The sequence below is a fragment of the Saccopteryx bilineata genome, chromosome 12 (genome assembly GCF_036850765.1).
Source record: "Saccopteryx bilineata isolate mSacBil1 chromosome 12, mSacBil1_pri_phased_curated, whole genome shotgun sequence".
In the NCBI taxonomy this organism is placed as follows: Eukaryota; Metazoa; Chordata; class Mammalia; order Chiroptera; family Emballonuridae; genus Saccopteryx; species Saccopteryx bilineata.
Window position 1 is genome coordinate 7560848 of NC_089501.1, and position 22158 is coordinate 7583005.

At 41.3% G+C, this 22158-nt stretch overlaps 2 non-coding genes across 2 annotated transcripts; both read left to right on the forward strand.

The window, feature by feature from the left end:
• The first annotated feature begins 13667 nt into the window (after positions 1-13667).
• On the forward strand, positions 13668-13773 carry LOC136316511 (U6 spliceosomal RNA). Its single transcript, XR_010727742.1, has one exon. It is a non-coding gene; the product is annotated as a U6 spliceosomal RNA (small nuclear RNA).
• A 7985-nt stretch (positions 13774-21758) lies between these two features.
• Positions 21759-21865, forward strand: LOC136316506 (U6 spliceosomal RNA). Its single transcript, XR_010727738.1, has one exon. It is a non-coding gene; the product is annotated as a U6 spliceosomal RNA (small nuclear RNA).
• The last annotated feature ends 293 nt before the right edge of the window (positions 21866-22158 follow it).

The window sequence follows — 22158 nt, forward strand, 5'->3', positions numbered from 1 at the left end:
CCAGTAGATTTGATGTCATGTGTTGGCTTGAGGTCTACTTTCTTTTTCTAATAGATTTAAGATTTCTATCCAATGTTGGAAAACTGCATAAATTTGTATGAAACAAAACCTAGAAAAATAAAAACTGTAGATTAGGTAGTAATTTAAATTAATCCTAGTATGTTATTAATAGAGGAGGGAAAATTTTTGGTGCCATAATTTCTCTATTCATAGCGGTGTTGGGCTTAAATTGGTTGAAATGTATTTCTGTACCACAATTAAGCTTCAATAAAAGTTTGCTTAATTGATTGTGTAGTGACATTCAGAAAGTTCTCTGTTGATGTATTTTTTAAATAGTATACATGACCAAATACTAGACATCTAAAGTTCTTAAAATTAGTTGAAAGAATCTGCATTTAATGATGAATTATCAAGAAGACAAAAGAGCCTGACCTGTGGTGGTACATGCATAAAGCGTTGACCTCTAGAACGCTGAGATCGCTGGTTCAAAATCCCGGACTTGCCCAGTCAGGGCAAATATGGGAATTGAAGCTTCCTGCTCCTCCCCCCTTCTCTCTTTCTCTCTAAAAATGAATAAACAAAATCTAAATAAAAGAAGACAAAAGATCTTTAACTCTAGGGAGAATATCTAATTTGTATTCAGATTTAAACTTTTGTTAGCTTTGTAACTGAGGTTCAAAAGAAATATTTGAGCTACATACCAAGATACCAGAGTTCAAAGGGTAAGTAGTAAGAATAAGAATATGTATTTGTGAGTTTGACCTTAAAGGAAGTCAAAGGTTTAAAGGTGGAATGTTCTAGTACTCCCCCCAACCCCCATTTTATGGAGCAAGCCTTATAATGGTAGGATGGGGAAGAACAAGCTGTAAGTTTCCTTTAATTCACTGATGGTTATTTCTGTAACAACTAGAATTATAAGCTTGTCATTTTGCCATATAAGTACATATTTTTTGATCAATTCTTTGGTAAAATTTCAGTCTCCTAGCTACAGTATGCTGAAAAACAGAATCTTGTAAGTGTGTGTATTTAAATCTTACAATAAGCTTTATTCAGAGTATTTTCCAAAATTTAAGTAAAAAGGACAGAACAGGGTTGATCCTAAAACAAAATATATGTGTGTGTGATAACATGCTTTACAGGGTTCTTGACAGAAACAGGTGAGTTTGGGGGACACTAAAGAGAGTCAGTGTTCACACATAGGTGGTAAATGTGATGTTACACTAAGAAAAATAAAGGATTTTACTTTTATTGTCCGAGCCAGATCATTGTTACCAATTCCTGGCTCCCTATCTTTAAACTATTTTCTCATCCACCCTTCTCTCAATGGATGAAGTGCTGTTCCTTTGGATTCCATTCCTTCCTACCTCCAGAGACTTTGTAACCGAGTTCTCTGCAGGAATTCCTACTGTTGATTACTTAAGAGTTTTTACATTAGTTTTACTTTTCTTCCCACTATTTTTTCACTTTTTTTCTTCCCACCTCTCTTCTTAGGGTCTGCTTTGTTAATTTTTTTTTTCTTTTAGAGGAAAGAGAAGTGAGAATGATCAACTCATAGTTGGAACTTTTAATTGTTCATTGATTGCTTTCTCATGTGCCGTGACCTGGGGGGAGAGGACTCCAGCTGAGCCAATGATTTCTTGCTGAAACCAACAACCATGGGATCATGTCTATGATCCTGTGCTCAAGCTGGTGAGCCCACGTTCAAACCAGCAACCTCAGGGTTTCAAATCTGGGTCCTCAGCATCCCAGGCCAACACTATCCACTGCACTACTACCTAGTCGGGCAGCTTTGTTAATTCTTTACATGATGACAAGTGTCCAGATTCTTACCACAAAACTGAATTCTCCAACTCTTACTGCAATCCATCATTTCCTGATGCTATTAATTGGAGAATTTTTCAATGTACCAAGTAAAATAATAGTACATTGAACCTTCATACCCTCGCTTCAGAAACCACCACCTTTGCTTTCATATTTGTTTATTCATTACACACACATCTTAACTGCAATTTTGGGAAGTGGTATACTTTTTAGATCATTGCCATTATCAGGACAACAGGTTCACTCACCTCTATTTAGGCAACTATGCATTCCTCTCAATCCCCAAGTTAACTGCTCTTGTATCTTTTTCCGCTATAGACTAGGATTTCATTTCTCCCTCTAGAACTTTAATGTAAATTGAATCATATAAACTCTTATATAGTGCTTTCATTTAGCATAAAGTTTTTGAGAGGTTGAACCATGTATTGCTAAGGTTAATATTCTGTTGTATGAATATGCTACAATTTGTTTATACATTCTATTAATAAACATTTTACTGGTTTCTGGTTTGGGGAAATATGAATAAAGCTGCTGTGAGCTTTTGCATATACATATTTTTTGTGGCTTCTGGGTGTTACGGTATTCACATTTCTTAAGTGATTTTTCTCAGCAATGTTTCGTATGATGCTTTGTCTTGCATGTTCGGTGGCATGTGCATTGACAGGCTATCACTGAGCCTGTCTGGGACCAATGCTCAATCCATTGCGCCACCACTGGTCAGGCTTGCATGATTTTTAATAAATATTTTAGGTTTCTTGATGCTAGTATCAAATTTCCTAGTTGCTGGTTTATAGATTATTTTTTAATCTTGCATCATGAGACCTTTCCAAAGTCACTATTTCTTGTTTTGTTTTCTTATTACAACTGGTTAGCACCTGTAATATATGTTGAGTTTAAGTGATAAAAAGAGCAGGCTGTGAGTAAGGTGAGGTAAGCAGGTAGCCTAGGGAACAAAATTAAGGAAGATAACTCAGGAAGGTGGCAGTAGGCATATGAAGGAGTGCATCCTTGCTTTCGGCTCCCTAGTGGCTTTGCCTCAGTCTTGTGCTTGTCCTGTAGAAGGCCATACGCTTCCTTCCAGTTTTAGGTGGAAGACAATCAGTATTACATCAAGAATGTTTGCTGTTGGTTTTATGTAGATGATATCTTACATAATCTTGTCTATAGTTTGCTTTGTTTTTCTCATGAACGGGTATTGAATCTTGTCAGGTGCCCTTATCTCCCCACCCACTGAGGTTTATATAGTCTCTCCTGTGAAGATACTATTGTCTTTCGGGAGTTTAGTAATGGAACCTTAGGATTGAAAGAGCCCCTAAAACATGGAGACAAATATGTTGTTTAAAGTAACAGCCCAGGTTTCCACTGTGCATCACTGGCTAAGGTGATGGTGATGGCGGAAACAGAAGATGGCAGATTATTTTTTTTAGAAAAGAGATGGAGGGACAGACAAAGATGATAAGCATCAATTTAGTTGTGGCATTTTAGTTCATTGCTTTCTCATGTGCCTTGACCAGGGGTCTCCAGCTGAGCCAGTGACTCCTTGCTCAAGCCAGCAACCAGGGGGGTTATGTCTATGGTCCTGCACTCAAGCCAGTGACCTCGGGGTTTTGAACCTGTGTCCTCAGCATCCCAGGCCAACACTATCTACTGCGCCACCTCCTGGTCAGGCAAGATGGCAGATTTTTGAAACAAAAGCAATTTCAATTGACTTATATGATGAGCGTGTAAAACATCCAATTGACATCCTTCAGTCTATTTGCCCATGTGGGAGTACCCCTCAGAACAGATTATTGTGACAGAAGACCTTTGTACTGCCTAAATAAGCAATGACAAAATATTGCCATGAAGAGCAACCAGGAGTAAATGGGGACCGCGAGGGTGAGAGCTCAGACTGGGATCCGGGACATTTAACTTTAACGCCCCCTGCATAGGTGCCTTCTACCTTTGTCCCCACCCCTGCCACGCTCTGCCCTGTCCTCCCCCCTGTTATGCACGCTACTTCCCATCTCAGCCTGTGTATTTTCCTTGAACTTACGCTGTAAAATGTACCAAGTGATGGTTAAAGGACATGTCAGACCCAGTGCTGTTCACCAGCATAACCTGCTTCCCAGTCTTCATGATATCCAGAGCATGCCTTCCAGGTCTAGAGACTGGTGCTGCTGCATCCAGGTGGGAGCAGTGGGGCTGGCCCTTTCCCGTTCCCACCTGCTGGTTTGGTCTTACAGATTTGTCATTGACTGGAGTTCCACCAGATCCCATTCCATGCCCCAACTCTGCTGAGCGTGCGCTGTAGGAAGAAGTCTGCCCTTTTGCATCTTGGACTATTGCGTGCTCCACATCCAACCCAATAAAACGATCTTTGCTACTTGAGAGAAAAAAAATAACTGCCCAAATTTCTCAGTGTTCAAATGCTGGTTCATTTTCTTAATTTTTTTTTTAAATTTTTTTATTTTTCTGAAGTTGGAAACGGGGAGGCAGTCAGACAGACTCCTGCATGCACCCGACCAGGATCCACCCAGCACACCCACCAGGGGGCGATGCTCTGCCCATCTGGAGCATTGCTCTGTTGCAACCAGAGCCATTCTAGCGCCTGAGGCAGAGGCCATGGAGCCACCTTCAGCACCCGGGCCAACTTTGCTCCAATGGAGCCTTGGCTGTGGGAGGGGAAGAAAGAGACAGAGAGGAAAGAGAGGGGGAGGGGTGGAGAAGCAGATGGGCTCCTCTCCTGTGTGCCCTGGCCGGGAATTGAACCCCAGACTTCTGCACGCCAGGCCGATGCTCTACCACTGAGCCAACCTTCCAGGGTCTTGGTTCATTTTCTTAATCACTGCTGTCAAAGCTAAATATTTTCTAAATAAATTTCCCTTTTATACCTAACATAACTCTTGGAAATTCAGTTACTTCACCTAGTTTATTTACAATTCAAGAATTATTTCCCCATCCTTTATAGCATATTTGCTTATTTTGGCTTCAACTTTAGAATTTTAGTAGTAAGGGACTTTGAGGTGAACCCTGGAAGTTAGAGGTGCTGCCTTCATTGACCCCTTAATGTCCTTGACTGGTGCTCCAGGCTGATTAATGATATCTCCCACTCACCCATTTTTCCTGATCATTCCTGATAGGGATTCAAAGATTGCAAAATAAGGGGAGAAAAGCCAATGCTGGTAGCCTTGAAAATGGTTCTCATGGAGAAATCTGGTAATGCATTTTTACCTTGAAGTTTTCAAAACAACCATATACAAAGTGTGGAATTACAATCTAGATATCGGAAATTAGGGTACTAGTAAATGCCGGTTATAGTCCTAGATGCTGAGACTATAAAAAGGAGCCATAGTCCCAACCCCTTCAAGGATCTCATCCTAATAGAGAAGACCTAAATCATGATAGAGGCATGTGTTGCAAGAGCACAGAAGAGTGTCTTGTGTAGGGAGTTTGGGAAATAGAAGAGACCATCTCAACAAACAGCTCCAGGAACCAACTAAACAGTAAGCGAGATCTTTTCTCAAAGATCAAGGTGAATTGTTTGCTCTAAAAAATTAAAGAATCCATCTAGGTGAAGGTGCTAAAAGGAGAGATGGGGAAATGTTTACAATGGTGGTGGAAAGATTGTGGATGCTAAACTTGGATTTCATTTCTCCCTCCATTCCTGCCTTCAGGACCAACTCACTGATTCTTTTACCAGGAATATTGGCTACTGGCAGCTCACTGTTCATTTTCTCCTTGAAATTGTTCTTAGCTAAAGATTTCTGATAAGAAAAATATATGACAGTTTTGCAGAAAAGTTAAAGGGACCAAAAAGATAATCCTGGAGGGAGCTTCAAAATGGATTGCAAAAAGGTAGGCTGGATGCCAGGAGACCAATTAAGATTACTATAAGTGAAACAACGAATTGATGCTTCTCTCTTAAAAAAAAAAAATTTAAATGGCCTGACCTGTGGTGGCACAAAGGATTAAGCGTTGGCCTGCAATGCTGAGGTTGCTAGTTTGAAACCCCAGGCTGGCCCAGTCTGGGCTCATAGGAGAAGCAACTGCTACAAGTTGATGCTTCCCACTCCTACCCCGCTTCTCTCTCCTCTTTCTAAAATAAAAATTTTTTAAAATTTAATAATCAGGGCTAACATGAAGTTGCAGAAATAATGAATAATGAGCACAGAGTGGTAAAGAGTAGAAGACAGTTTTCTCACTTGGTTCTAGTGACAGGTAAGGGAGGAGGATTGGGACAAGATAATAGGTTTACATTTTGTTACATTGAGTTTGAGCCAATGTGGATAAAGAAACCCAGATTTGCTAGACCAGGATTATGAGATGATTTACACTTCATAAAGAATATTTAACTTTTCTTGAAAACTTAAGTTTATTAAAATTTAAGAGTTACTTAATACAAGGGAAATAAAAACCTGTGCACAGATAGGGGATAATCATAGTTGAAACATGTTGAAGCTATCAGAACTTATAAATCTGTTGTCATGATAACATTTTTATAAAATATTAACTGAGCCTGGCCTGTGAGGAGCAGTGGATAAAGCATCAACGTGGAACACTGAAGTCGGCAGTTCAACACCCTGGGCTTGCCCAGTCAAGGCACACACAACAAGCAATCAATGAACAACTAAAGTGAAACAACTATGAGTTGATTCTTTTCGCTCTGCACTCCCTCTCCTCTCTGTAAAATCAATAAATAAAAATCTTTTAAAAAATTAACTGAGTAGCCTGACTAGGTGATGACATAGTGGATAGAGTGTTGAACTGGCACACAAAGGACACAGGTTCAAAATCCCTAGGTTGCAGGCTAGAGCGTGGGATCATAGACATGACCCCATGGTCACTGGCTTAAGCCCAACTTTGCTGGCTTGAGCAAGGGGTCACTCACTCTGCTATAGCCCTTCAGTCAAAGCACCTATGAGAGCAATCAATGAACAACTAAGGAGCTGCAACAAAAAATTGATGCTTTTCATCTCCCTGCCCATTTATCTCTTTCTGTCTCTGTCTCTGTTACAAAAAAAAAGAAAAAATTAACTGATAAAGCAAGTACTATAACAATAATAATTAGCCACCATTTTTGTTTTTAGTGCATGTACAATAGCCATTTATAAATTGCACAGAATGTGGAATAATAGGTTCTACAGTGTCATCTTGATGATGAATTTATGGGTATGCCTCTACAATATACATGAACTGAGTAGAAAATAGGAATGACAAGGCCTTGCCCAACCAGGTGGTGGCACAGTAAATAGAGCATCGGCCTGGGACACAGAGGACACAGGTTCAAAACCCCACGGTCTCTGGCTTGAGCAAGGGGTCACTTGCTCTGTTGTAGCCCCCCATCAAGGCCCATATGAGAAAGCAGTCAATGAACAACTAAGGTGCCGCAACAAAGAATCGATGCTTCTCATCTCCCTTCCTGTCTGTCCCTCTCTCTCTAAAAAAATAATAACGCCCTGGCCAGTTGGCTCAGCGGTAGAGCGTCGGCCTAGCGTGCGGAGGACCCGGGTTCGATTCCCGGCCAGGGCACACAGGAGAAGCACCCATTTGCTTCTCCACCCCTCCACCGCGCTTTCCTCTCTGTCTCTCTCTTCCCCTCCCGCAGCCAAGGCTCCATTGGAGCAAAGATGGCCCGGGCGCTGGGGATGGCTCTGTGGCCTCTGCCTCAGGCGCTAGAGTGGCTCTGGTCGCCAACATGGCGACGCCCAGGATGGGCAGAGCATCGCCCCCTGGTGGGCAAAGCGTCGCCCCATGGTGGGCGTGCCGGGTGGATCCCGGTCGGGCGCATGCGGGAGTCTGTCTGACTGTCTCTCCCTGTTTCCAGCTTCAGAAAAATGAAAAAATAAAAAAATAAAAAAAAAAAAAATAATAATAACAAGGCCCTGGCTGGGTGGTTCAGTTGGTTAGATCATCATACTGATAATCCAAGGTTGTGGGTTGACCTCCCTGTTAGAGCACATACAAGAATTGACCAGTAGTGGCATGGATACATAGAACAACAAAACTGATGTTTCTCTCTACATTTCTCTCTGAAAATTAGTAAAACAATAACAGCAGCCCTGGTCCATTAGCTTGGTTGGAATGCCCTGATGTGCTAGGGTTGTGCGCTCGACCCCCACTCAGGGCACACACAACAATCAACTAATGAGTAAATGATGGTGAAACTGCAAGTCAGTGTTTCTCTTTTCCTCAAATATAAGTTTAATAAAGAACACATACACACAAGTGTTCCTGCTGTTGCTTCCTGATTCCTTTGAGCCACCTACCATAATCTATACCACACAGGGATGGTAAGTTGCATGTCAATTAGAGCCCCCATTGGGTAGACTGCCCTGTGGAACCATGCTGAACTGAGTATATGGACTTTAGCCCTGATGCAGAAATAGAATGGAGATCAAGCTATACGATCTGGAGGTTCCAAGACTGAGGCTAATGGCATTCACAAATTCAAGAAAGCAAGGTTGGGTTGAGACAGGAATCGGCATTTTTCTGATGGCATCTGAGGTAAAGTGGTCATCCAGAAGAGTAACTATTAAATTTTTGACATGAAAGACCAGTTTTTCCTAATCTGTCACAGACTGATGACTTTGTAAACTATAACAAGTCAATACCTATGAAAATGAATTTTTAAATAGATGCAGCCTGATTTTTTAAATTAATTCAGTAGACAAAATTACTCTGTCAAATAGTCATAAAAACTAAATGCTTGCCCTCAGTTTCTGGTAATTACCTGGTTGCAAACTGAAAACAGTTTGGGGTTTATATCAGTCAGCATCTTCTTTGTAGCCTGATCTAGAGCTCTGTGTACAAACCAGGGAATGGGAAAGGGGAAACATGACTTGAGGGTCATTTTCCTGTCTTTGTAGAAGTCAGGTCGTCCTGATAAAAGAAACAGGGATCCAAATGAAATTTGGGGCCAAATGCTATACCCACCACAAAGCTCACTTGTTCATTAGGTCATTAGTTCCAACAACATCTGAGTGCTGGTACTACCTGTCCAAAGGAGAGGCAAAATAATTCTGGGTAATTTTTAGAAGTTTTTATTGGACAATTCTAAAATATTAAAACACGTATGAAGTAAGGAAATGGGACAACACCCACATCCTAGAACAAAAAGTTCTTAGAGCTGAAAAGTAGATCATCTCATTTCAAATAGTCATCATTATTACTATAATAGGGCAAGACTGCTGCAAGACATTGTAGAACCCAATTAAAGGAGTTTCTTCCCAATCTAACCTTACTCCCAACGATTAGGATCAATAAATCCCTAATCTAGTTACTTCTGTGTCCTGAAAGGAAATTTGATCAGTTTTTTTTTTTACCAAGTTACCAAGTCTTAATATTTAAAATTCCCCTTTTTAAAAACAAATAGCATACTCTGGTTTCTCTTCAAATCGCATAAATCTTTTGCCTTTTAAAAACAAATATCGGCCTGACCAGTGGTGGCGCAGTGGATAAAGTGTCAACCTGGAAACACTGAGGTTGCCAGTTCAAAACACTGGGCTTGCCTGGTCAAGGCACATATGGGAGTTGATGCTTCCTGCTCCTCCCCCCTTTCTCTCTCTCTCTCTCTCTCTCCTCTCTATAATGAATAAAGTCTTAAAAAAAAACAAAAAAAAAAAAAAAACAAATATCACTAACCTTACCAGGCGATGGCACAGTGGATAGTGTTAACCTGGGACACTGAGGACCCAGGCTTGAATTAAGCTTGGGTTTATCTGGCTTGCGGGTGAGGTCACCAGCTTGAGTGTGGAATCATAGACATTATCCCATGGTTGCTGGCAACTAAGGTGCCACAACTATGAGTTGATGCTTCTCATCTCTCTCCTTTCCTGTCTGTCCCTCTTTCTCTCCCTCTCTCTTTCTCTCACTAAAAATTTAATTTAATTAAAAAAATTAAAAGTAAATGACATAATATTTGTGATATACTACTTCCTATGTGGTCATAATATATACTTATATATATATAAAGCTATGAACAAAAGGGACTTTATTTCCATTCAAATGAATGAACAAGGCAATGGGACTAAAGACCTATTTTTAAGTATTGGAGGCAACTTGTAAAGAGAACCTTGCAGCAAAATATTTGTTAAAATTAAATCACTACTAAATTTGTGAATAATAATACGTAATAATTTTTTTTTTGAGAAAGGAGAAAGAGAAGCATCAACTCAATGTTCCACTTAATTGTGCCACTAATTGCTTCTCATATGTGCTCTGATCCAGGCTCCAACTGACAACTTTGGCATCTAGACAGCGCACCTCAGGATTGAGCCAGCAACCCCGGGATTGAACGAGCAACCTCGGTGCTCCAGGATGACACGCTATCCACTGCACCACCTGTCAGGGCATGAATTATTTTAATGGTATTTCTACACTGGTTTTAGCTATGTGCTGAAGTCTGAAAGTTTCACTATGTTCCATCTGCCTCAAAACTTCCCCTCTGGTTGCCCTGGGCCTACCCAAATGTTGTCACTATTAGTATATAACTCTTTTAAGTCAGAGCATTCTCACATATGGCTCCCACTGACATCAATCCATGGATTTTTATCTAACAGAAGTGCAAGACAGTGCAAGACACAGTGAGGGAATAAAAAGAGTATAACACCCTGTGCCCAGTAGTTCCCCATTTCACTCAATTTCAAGCTAAGGTCCTTCCGATGGGCCACAGGGCCTTATAAAATCTGTCCTCTCTAAGCTCATCTGCTTTCCTCTTGCTCACCACACTCCAAGTACACTAGCTCCTTTCTAATACCAGGCATGATTCTGTCTTAGGACCTTTGCACTTACTGTGCCCAAGAATACTCTTCCTTACCTACATAGCTCACACCCTCACTAACTTAAGTCTGTTTCAATATCTCAATAATACCTATCCTGAACTTTCTGTTTTAAACACCAAAAAAGTTCTATTGGTTCTTAATCTTTGTTTTTCATTAGATAACTGATAATTATGTTTATTGTCTAGCTCAGGTGTTGAGAATCTTTTTGGCTGAGAGAGCTATGAACGCCACCTATTTTAAAATGTAATTCCATGCAAGCCATACAACAATCCATGTACGTTACACATTACCCAATAAAAATTTGGTGTTGTCCCAGAGGACAGCTGTGATTGGCTCCAGCCACCCGCAACCATGAACATGAGCAGTAGGAAATAAATGGATTGTAATACATGATAATGTTTTATATTTTTAACATTTTTTTATTAAAGATTTGTCTGCGAGCCAGATGCAGCCATCAAAAGAGCCACACCTGGCTCGTGAGCCATAGGTTCCTGACCCCTGGTCTACTTGCTTCTATTAGAAGGTAAACTTTTAGAGCAGGGATCCGTCATCTGTTTTCTTTCTTTATTTTCCTGGTACAAAGGCCAGCTTTTGAGATGGGCCCCAGTGATTCCCACAGTGATAGGACTGACTTATGTAGCCAATAAGATATTGCAGAAGTTATAGAGCAGGGGTCGGGAACCTATGGCTCGTGAACCAGATGTGGCTCTTTTGATGGCTGCATCTGGCTCGCAGACAAATCTTTAATAAAAAAATAATAACGTTAAAAATATAAAACATTCTCATGTATTACAATCCATTCATTTCCTACTGCTCATGTTCATGGTTGAGGGTGGCTGGAGCCAATCACAGCTGTCCTCTGGGACAACACCAAATTTTTATTGGATAATGCGTAACGTACATGGGTCGTTATATGGCTCTCATGGAATTACATTTTTAAATATGTGGCGTTTATGGCTCTGTCAGCCAAAAAGATTCCCGACCCCTGTTATAGAGTATAACTTCCAAAGATAGATTATTAAAAGCATCTTGGAAAAGGCATATAGGATATAAATCCACTAGATCCAGTCAAGCCTAGATGTCCTAGTCAACATCTTGCCTGCTGCACCCTTGTGACACCCTGGCCCAGAATCACCCAATTAAGCAGCTCCCAGATTTCAGAGAAATTGTGAGAAACAAGGCTTATACATATTAAGCTGTTAAATTTGGGGATAGTTACATAGTACAGATACCTAATACACCAAGTATCTAGAATAATATACCTGGCACATAGAGGCATTTAATATTAAAGGAAGGAAGAAACAAACTGCCCAAGTAGGTTGACTTTCAAAAAAATTAGCTGGGATTACTGTCACTTAGTAATCAGTGACACAGGCTTTCAGGCAAGTAGACATTGTACGGGTGAATGTAGGAAGAGAAGATAAGATAGGGTGGATCATAAAGTACTGCTTGGTGAGAGGAAAGCTATTCTGCTCTCCCAGAATCCTCTCCCATCTTTTAGTGCCAGTCATTTCTCAAACACTCAAGTGCCTTGTGGGACATGAAGATCAAAGATGTTTAAAAGCACATTATTTCTTTAGAAGTTGAAGATAAACTTCTGTTTCTGGACAAGTGGAGTAATGGGAAAAGGCTAAAAACTAAAAAACTGAGCAATATATATAAAACAATTTCTTTTGAGTGAACAGGCAATGAAGGAAAGTGAACTCCAAAGGGAAGGGAAATAAACAAGGCAAATAATTAACCTAATGTACTACATGAAAAGACTCTAGGCTGTAACACAGGATTGAGTACTTAAGAATTGTGTGGTCACCTGACCAGGCTGTGGCGCAGTGGACAGAGTGTTGGACTGGGATGCTGAGGACCCAGGTTCGAGACCCCAAGGTCGCCAGCTTGAGTGCAGGCTCATCTGGTTTGAGCAAAAGCTCACCAGCTTGGACCCAAGGTTGCTGGCTCGAGCAAGGGGTTACTCGGTCTGCTAAAGGCCCACGGTCAAGGCACATATGAGAAATCAATCAATGAACAACTCAGGTGTCACAATGCACAAGGAAAAACTTATGATTGATGCTTCTCATCTCTCCGTTCCTGTCTGTCTGTCCCTGTCTAGCCCTCTCTCTGACTCTCTCTCTGTCTCTGTAAAAAAGACCCCCAAAAAAACAAAAAAAAGAATTGTGTGTTCAGGGAGGCCAATACAGCTTGAGTTCACAGGATAGAGTACCAAAGAGGAAGAATACACAAAAGAATTTTTTTTTTTTTTTACAGAGACAGAGAGAGAGTCAGAGAGAGGGATAGACAGGAATGGAGAGAGATGAGAAGCATCAATCATTAGTTTTTTGTTGCTACACCTTAGTTGTTCATTGATTGCTTTCTCATTTGTGCCTTGACCGTGGGCCTTCAGCAGACTGAGTAACCCCTTCCTCGAGCCAGCGACCTTGGGTCCAAGCTGGTGAGCCTTGCTCAAACCAGATGAGCCTACGCTCAAGCTGGTGACTTTGGGGTCTCGAACCTGGGTCCTTCTGCATCCCAGTCTGACACTCTATCCACTGCGCCACTGTGTGGTCAGACTACAAAAAGAATTTGAACATCTATAGAGGGTTCTTCTTGAATAGCAATGTATTGATCAGTGTGTGTGTGGTGAAACTACCAGAGGCAGAGGGAAGATTCACCTGAAAGGCCTGACCGGTGGTGGTGCAGTAGATAGTGCTGTCCTGGGACACTGAAGTCCCAGGTTTGAAACCCTGAGATTGCTGTCTTGACCCTGGCCTCAAAAACTAAAGTGACACAACAAGTTGATGTTTCTCATCTTTCTCTCTTCCTGTTTCTCTCTAAAAAAACAGTTCACCTGAGAGGATTAAGAGCATTGATCTCTGGCACTTAATAAGGCTAGCAATAGCTCGTGTTCCTAGTAGCCATAAGGTAAAATTAGCCCTGACCAAATGCTTCCTTGTCCCTGCAAAGCAAGACCCTAAAGGATAAAATTGGTTTTAGGTAATGTAACTACATTCCAGCGCGAAGCTCAGGAAATGAACAAGGTAAAATTGACACTGTTGTCCAATACAAAGTTACTTGGCAGGCAAAGAAGCAGAAGTGCTTGCTTCAGCAGCACATGTACGAAAATTGGAACAATACAGAGAAGACTAGTGTGGCCCCTGTGCAAGGATGACAGCAAGTTTGTGAAGGGTTCCATAAAAAAAGGAAAAAGCAAGAAAATACAGCAGACATTGAAGAGAAAAATCAAAGTAAATTCTAGAAAATGTGAAACTTTTCTGTAATTATAGGCATGGGTTGAAGGGAAGGATTATAAAAAGGGTACAAGGAAATTTTTAGAGGTGATAGATAAGTTGATTACCTCAACTGTGGTCATACCTATACACATACCAAAATTTATAGTTATTCACTTTTTAGTGTGTGTAATTTATTACATATCAATTATACCTCAATGAATCTGTTTTTTAAGCCCTGAAAGTTAAAAATTTTGCCACAAAACTAAAAATTTTTAAAGATTTTAATTATTCATTTTAGAGGAGAGAGAGAGAGCGAGAGAAGTAGGGGAGGAGCAGGAAGCATCAACTCCCATATGTGCCTTGACCAGGCAAGCCCAGGGTTTCGAACCAGCCACCTCAGCATTCCAGGTTGATGCTTTATCCACTGTGCCACCACAGGTCAGGCCAAAACTAATTTTTTTTTTTTTTTGTATTTTTCTGAAGCTGGAAATGGGGAGAGACAGTCAGACAGACTCCCGCATGCTCCCAACCGGGATCCACCGGGCACGCCCACCAGGGGCAACGCTCTGCCCACCAGGGGGCAATGCTCTGCCCCTCCCGGGCGTCGCTCTACCACGACCAGAGCCACTCTAGCGCCTGGGGCAGAGGCCAAGGAGCCATCCCCAGCGCCCAGGCCATCTTTGCTCCAATGGAGCCTTGGCTGCGGGAGGGGAAGAGAGAGACAAAGAGGAAGGTGCGGCGGAGGGGTGGAGAAGCAAATGGGTGCTTCTCCTATGTGCCCTGGCTGGGAATCGAACCTGGGTCCCCCCGCACGCCAGGCCAACGCTCTACCACTGAGCCAACCGGCCAGGGCCGAAAACTAATTTTTTTAATCATGGTTACACTAAATTTGCCATCCTACTTCTCTGTAAAAAATAAGGGGTTTCATGGTCCAAATTTTGTTTGGGACTGAGTGGATCAATTCAGATTCAAAACCGAGTGCAAGCTGTCATGTCAGCATTCGGCAGTTCTATGAGAAAGCACACAACCCTGAAGCCTGCAGGTGTAGGTAGCCACCACCTGAACCTGTTTCAACAGAGGTCTATTGTACAAAGTGAAACTGCCTTAGGCTTTTTTGGGAAACTTATCTAGACAATTTTGATAGCTGAGGAGTTCTTCCCACATTAGTCAAAAGCCAAAATATTGCAGTTTCCTTATTTTTACAGACGCCAATGTTCTTGTTGGTTCTCCTACACTGCATGTGCGCACACACACACACTTTTTCTTCGAATGTTAAATTTGGTAAAAGTTACAACTCGGAGAAATTATACTAGCATATAAAACATGAAAAGTTTGTGGGGTTTACTTTCTATATAAAACCTCTGTTCATATGTTTTTATTATTTTCAAAAGTCCATTGATTCTACTATTAATATTTCTGCCTATTATTTTACGTAACTAAATTAATAAAAATACAAATGACACAAAAGGGAATAGGGTGAAATTCAGTCACTCTCCTACATCCATCCCCCACCCTCCAAATCCCCTCCTCAGAGGCATCCAGTTTTGCCAGTTTCTTGTCTGAACTGCCAGGAAGTGTGCACATACAAGAAAATATGTGTTTGCATACACAGGTAAATCTACACATACACACACATCTGTCTTAGTAGAGAGCACAAGTCTTATTACTCGGTTTTTTAAAATAATGATAACTTTTAAATAGATAACATATTTATGTGTTAATATTCAATAGGCACAATGCCTGAGGTTTTGCTTTCATCCTTGCTCCCTACCTAAACAACAAGTATTGCCAGTTTGTTTTGTTTTCTTCTAGACAAAGTCTATGCATATATAACCAGTTTTTATACTAATAACAATTTGCTCTACATGTGCAGGGACTCTGCCGATTTGGTTTACTGTTTCTTCCCTAGCCCCTAACAGCTCCTTTCACACAGTAAGGGTTCAGTAAATATTTTGAGGATGAAATAATATAAATAAGTATCATCCTTACCTCTTTAATCTTTCTCATCTCCATTAAAATGTACCTAACAAGTCTGATTAGTTCTCCAATGGGAACTTTTCTTAGTTTCATCTCTTCCTTGCTATGATCACAGTCCAAGCTCAGGGTCTAATCACTATCTGCTTCAGACTATTACAACCTCCTAAGGAACCTCATAGCTATCTCTCATATAGGTGCATATCTGTAGGGAAAGAGAGGCCATGTCACATGATGGGAAGGAAGGCTAGGTTTAGAATCAGATTGCTTGAGCTCATATTCCAAGTTTGCTATTTAGAGCAATGGGACCTATTTTAACAGATTTTTTCTTTTTGCCTCTCTTTCCTTGTCTGTACTATAGAGATAACTCTCCTTCATAGGGTTGATTTAAGATTAAACGATCTCACTTGTCCAGGTGGTGGTGCAGTGGATAAAGTGTTGGCCCGAGACATTGAGGACCCAGGCTCAAACCCTGAGGTCACCAGCTTGAGTGTGGGCTCATCTGGCTTAAGTACGGGGTCTCCAGCATGAGCATGGGGTTGCTGGCTTGAGCAAGGGATCATAGACATGACCCCATGGTCACTGGCTTGAGCCCAAGTTCACTGACGTGGCTGGAGCCTCCAGTAAAGGCACATATGAGAAAGCAATCAATGAACAACTAAGGTGCCACAACTATGACTTGATGCTTCTCTTCCTCTCTGTCTGTCCCTGTCTGTCTGTCTGTCTCTCTTGCTAAAAAAAAAGATTAAATGGTCTAGGTTGTGAATGCACAGTGCAGTGTATAGATGATGTAATATGGATGCTACACCTGAAACCTATGTAATTTAAATTTTTTTAATTTACTTATTTTTTTAGAGAGAAAGGAAGGAAGGGAAAGAGAAAGAGAAGGAGAAAGAGAGGAAGAGAGAGAAACATTGACCTGCTGTTCCCCCATTCAAACATTCATTAGTTGACTCTTGCATGATCCCTGACCAGGGATCAAACTGGTAACCCTGGTGTATCAGGACAATGATTTAACTAACTCAGCTACCCAGCCAAGGCAAAACCTACATAATTTTATTAATCAATGTTACCCCAATAAATTCAAGTTAAAAAAAGATTAAATGGGCTAATATATCATATAAAGAACATATAGAGGTGGGAAAAAGTAGGTTTATAGTTGTTCGAATGAAAAATAACACATTAATTAATACATAATAATACAAGAATAAACCTGTGTTTCACATACTCACAACTGTAAACCTTTTGCCCACCCTTGTATATGCACCTGGCATATATAGTAAGTTCAATAAATCTTAGCTATTATTATTATAACACAATTCATCTTTCTTAAGCACTGTTTTGAACATATAAGTCCTTTTCCATAAAACTTTAAAGCAACTCTTCACAGAAACTGTACATTATAGGCCTGACCTGTGGTGGCACAGTGGATAAAGTGTTGACTTAGAATGCTGAGGTCGCCAGTTTGAAACCCTGGGCTTGTCCGGTCAAGGCACATATGAGAGTTGATGCTTCCTGCTGACTCTCTCTCTCTCTCTTTTTCCTCTCTAAAATGAATAAATAAAATATTTTTAAAATCCTGCATATTATGTAAACTGAGCCTTAAAGTCCTTTATCAATTTACCTCTTCCTCCTTACTAAACCAGTTTTTCTTAAAAAAAAACAAACAATTATTGCTCTAACCAAGTGAGCTACTCACCCAGGGTATTCTTTATTTTTAAATACTGGAAAATTTTTGTTTAATATTGAATGCTCTTATTCTTAACTGGTTGCTATCCCACATCACTCAAAATATGAAAAGAAACATTATATTGTGGAAAAATCATAGCTTAATAAATCATAGTATAAGCTAATCAAATTGCATCATCTACTTTTTTTTTTTTTCCCTGAAGCTGGAAATGGGGAGAGACAGTCAGACAGACTCCCGCATGCGCCCGACTGGGACCCACCCGGCATGCCCACCAGGGGCGACACTCTGCCCACCAGGGGGCGATGCTCTGCCCCTCTGGGGCGTCGCTCTGCCACGACCAGAGCCATTCCAGCACCTGGGGCAGAGGCCAAGGAGCCATCCCCAGCGCCCGGGCCATCTTTGCTCCAATGGAGCCGCAGCTGCGGGAGGGGAAGAAAGAGACAGAGAGGAAGGAGGGGAGAGGGGTGGGGAAGCAAATGGGCGCTTCTCCTATGTGCCCCAGCCAGGAATCGAACCTGGGTCCCCCACACGCCAGGCCGACGCTCTACCAACCGGCCAGGGCCTGCATCATTTACTTTTTAATTTGTTTCCACATTCATGAATACATAATAGAGTGTCATATACCAGGGGAGCTCAATATATATTCAGCAACTCTATATTTCTACAGCAGGCAATTGGTTACTTGAAATTCTTTTTTACCTTTTTTATGTTTTGACTATCAGCACACAAAAATAAAGTGCATTTCACTTGTGTTCACATTATAAAGTATTTTTCTTCAGATCTTAATTACCAAAGCCACATTGGCACCAGAAAGGTGGCAGTACATTCACAGTATTAACTATTACTAAAACAGAAAGTCTTGTTCTAGGCACATGGTAGAAGCTGTTTCACATCAGAAAGCACAGAATGATGAGGTTATAACTAAAGTTTAGCTATCTTTCACAAACTTGTCCTCTTAAATAGGAGAAATAAGTGTGTTCCAAATGTTTGTGCTTAAAACCAGAAATAAAGGTCTGATTGTTGCTTTTAACTTGTTGCTATAAAACTCTTTTGCTTGTAGAGATGAGCTTGGCTTATGGCAGGACATTTTGTTCTCTGGTTATGTATCTTGACCTATATAGTGATGATAACTAACTTCCTACGCAGGGGCGCTCTGTTCTCAAAGGATAGCACTGAATCCAGTGTACTTAAGTAAATGCCAAGTGTTATTATTGACCCCTATCCTCCATCCTCCTTTTGCTACTCAGAGGTCTGTGGCAGTTTTACTATAAGAGCATGTGTGTTTAATTGTGCACTATACTCTTAATATGATTTCACGATATCTATGGCTATTAATGTCAGAATAATCAGGATTCATGTGGAGATCTAGATAGAATGTGTATTCAAGGTGACAAATGAGTTTCCTTAGTATTGCAAATATTCATTGACTATTAACTTCATTTAGAAGACGACAATGCAATAGAAGCAAGAAAGACTTGCCTGACCAGGTGGTGGTGTAGTGGGTAGAGCATCAGAATTGGGATGTAGAGGACCCAGGTTTGAAACCTCAAGGTCGCCAGCTTGAACATGGGCTTATCAGCTTGAGTGCAGGATTGCTGGCGTGAGACATGACCCCATGGTCACTGGCTTGAGCCCAAAGGTCGCTGGCTTGAGCCCAAAGGTCGCTGGCTTGAGCCCAAGTTCACTGGCTTGAGCAAGAGGTCACTTGCTCTGCTGTAGCCTCCCAGTCAAGGAACTTATGAGATAGCAATCAATGAACAACTAAGGTGCCGCAATGAAGAATTGATCTTCTCATCTCTCTCCCCTATCTGTCTGTCTGTCCCTATCTGTCTCTCACTGTCTCTGGCATATAAAAAAAATAAAAAATAGAAGCAGGAAAGAGAAACTTCTTAAAGACCTATTTGATGCCCTCCAATTTCATTCCAACTTCAACAAAAACAGAAATAGCTAACACAATAAAAAAACTGCAGAAAACAAATTTAATCCTTGAAGGGCTCAGAACTGGTCACTTTACATCTCTGATTTGATCCTTTGATCATTAATTTATGAGAAAATGCAATCTTTTTTAAATTTTTATTTACTGATTTAGAGAGAGAAGAAAAGAGAGAGAGAGAAACATTCATTTGTTGTATCATTTAGTTGTACATTCATTGGTTGCTTCCCATATGTGCCCCGACTGGGAATCCAAACCACAATGTTGGCTTTTTGGGAACATGCTCTAACCAACTGAGCTAACCAGCCAGGGCTGCAAAAGAAAATGCGTCAGTGTATAGGAAGGAAATAGGGCATAAAAAAAAAGAGAAAAATTTGTTGAATTTAGCAACTCTCAAATGAAAAAAATATGGATGTTTTATTCTCCACCCACTAGGGCAGCAATGTACTTTTTAGTAAATATCTGTTGAATTAAAAGACTATATTAATCATTCTTGCAGCTAGATTTTTATCTACCATTGTTAAAGTCAGAAGATGCTATAATTTAAAAATGATACTATCAACCACAATTATTATCAGTCTGAGTGGGAGTTGCTGAAAAGACTGATACTGGATTACTGGGTGTGGTATTTTTTTTTCCAGTTAAGAATTAAGGTTAGAAAGCCATTATGTCTGCAATTTACTCTCTTGTGTGTGTGTGTGTGTGTGTGTGTGTGTGTGTGTGTGTGTGTGTGTGTGACAGGGAGAGACAGAGAGAGGGACAGATAGGGACAGACAGGAAGGGTGAGAGATGAGAAGCATCAATTCTTTTTTTTTTTTTTTTTTTTTGTATCTTTCTGAAGCTGGAAACAGGGAGAGACAGCCAGACAGACTCCCGCATGCGCCCGACCGGGATCCACCCGGCCCGCCCACCAGGGGCGACGCTCTGCCCACCAGGGGACGATGCTCTGCCCCTCCGGGGCGTCGCTCTGCCGCAACCAGAGCCACTCTAGCGCCTGGGGCAGAGGCCAAGGAGCCATCCCCAGCGCCCGGGCCATCTTTGCTCCAGTGGAGCCTTGGCTGCGAGAGGGGAAGAGAGAGACAGAGAGGAAAGAGGGGGGGGTGGAGAAGCAAATGGGTGCCTCTCCTATGTGCCCTGACCGGGAATCGAACCCGGGTCCCCCGCACGCCAGGCCGACCCTCTACCGCTGAGCCAACCGGCCAGGGCTGAGAAGCATCAATTCTTTATTGCGGCACCCTAGATGTTCATTGATTGCTTTCTCATATGTGCCCTGACCAGGGGGCCACAGCAGACCAAGTGACCCCTTGCTCAAGTCAGCAACCTTGGGCTCAAGCTGGTGAGCCTTGCTCAAACCAGATAAGCCCGTGCTCAAACTGGCAACCTCAGGGCCTCAAACCTGGGTCCTCTGTGTCCCAGTCAACACTCCATCCACTGTGCCACTGCCTGGTCAGGATCTGCAACTTACTCTTAAATGGCTCCAAAAACATAGTATATATAGAAAGTATATGTAGAAATATATAGCCTGACACATGGTGGCACAGTGTATAGAGTGTTGGCCTGGGATGCTAAGGACTCAGGTTTGAAACCCTGAGGTTGCCGGCTTGAGTGCGGAATCCCCAGCTTGAGCATGGAATCATAGACATGACTGCATGGTTGCTGGCTTGAGCCCAACATCACTGGCTTAAGCAGGAGGTCACTGGCTCAGCAGGAGTCCCCGGGTCAAGGCACATATGAGAGCCTCAGCTTAGCAGTAGAGCATCAGCCCAGCATGTGGAAGTCCAGGGTTTGAGTTTCAGTCAGGGCACACAGGAGAAGTGACCATATGACTCTCCACTCCTTCCCCTACTCCTCCTATCTTTCTCTCTCTCTCTGTCTTTTCCTCCTCCTGCAGCCATGGCTCGAATGGCTCAAGCAAGTTGGCCCTGGGAGCTGAGGATGGCTCCATAGCCTCGCCTTAGGTGCGAAAATAGCTCTGTTGCCTAGCAAGCCCCAGGTGGCAGAGCATCACCCCAGAGGGATTGCCGGGTGGGTCTTGGTGGGGGCACCAGCAGGAGTCTGTCTCCCTGACTTCCTGCCTCCCACGTAATAAAAAGAAAGAAATATATACATATAATGTTATAATGTGAACACTAGGGGTTCTTTATTCTATTCTTACAACTTTAAAAGAATTGATTTATTAATATATCAATTAAAATTATAATCCCAAATTATTATAAAATATATGTATTCAAAGGAACTTTAAAAATCTTATACCTTATGTTTAATAGCAAAACTATTATATTCTCATTAGATTAAGTACTAGAAAATAGTTTTTTATGTTTTTACTCAGTAGCTACTTATCAGAAGTAATTAATACAGTGCCCACTTCACCAGCACATATACTAAAACTGGAACAATACAGAGAAGATTAACATGGCTCTTGTTCAAGGATGAAATGCGAATTTATGAGAAGTATTCCATATTTAAAGTGAAAAAAATACCAAAAAATAAAATATGAGAGTACCCTTCTATCACTAGATGGAATGCTGCCTGATTCATAAATCACTTGATAAAGGCAATTAGGTCTTCAAAACAAATTAAAATACCAATGGCATTTATTATTTTTTATTGATTGATTTTAGAAAGACAGAGAGAGAGAGAGAGAGAGAGAGAAGGAAGCATTCATTTGTTGTCCTACTTGGTTGTGCATTCATTGGTTGCTTCCTGTGTGTGCCCTGACTTGGATCGAACCCATAACCTTGTCATTTCTGATTGACA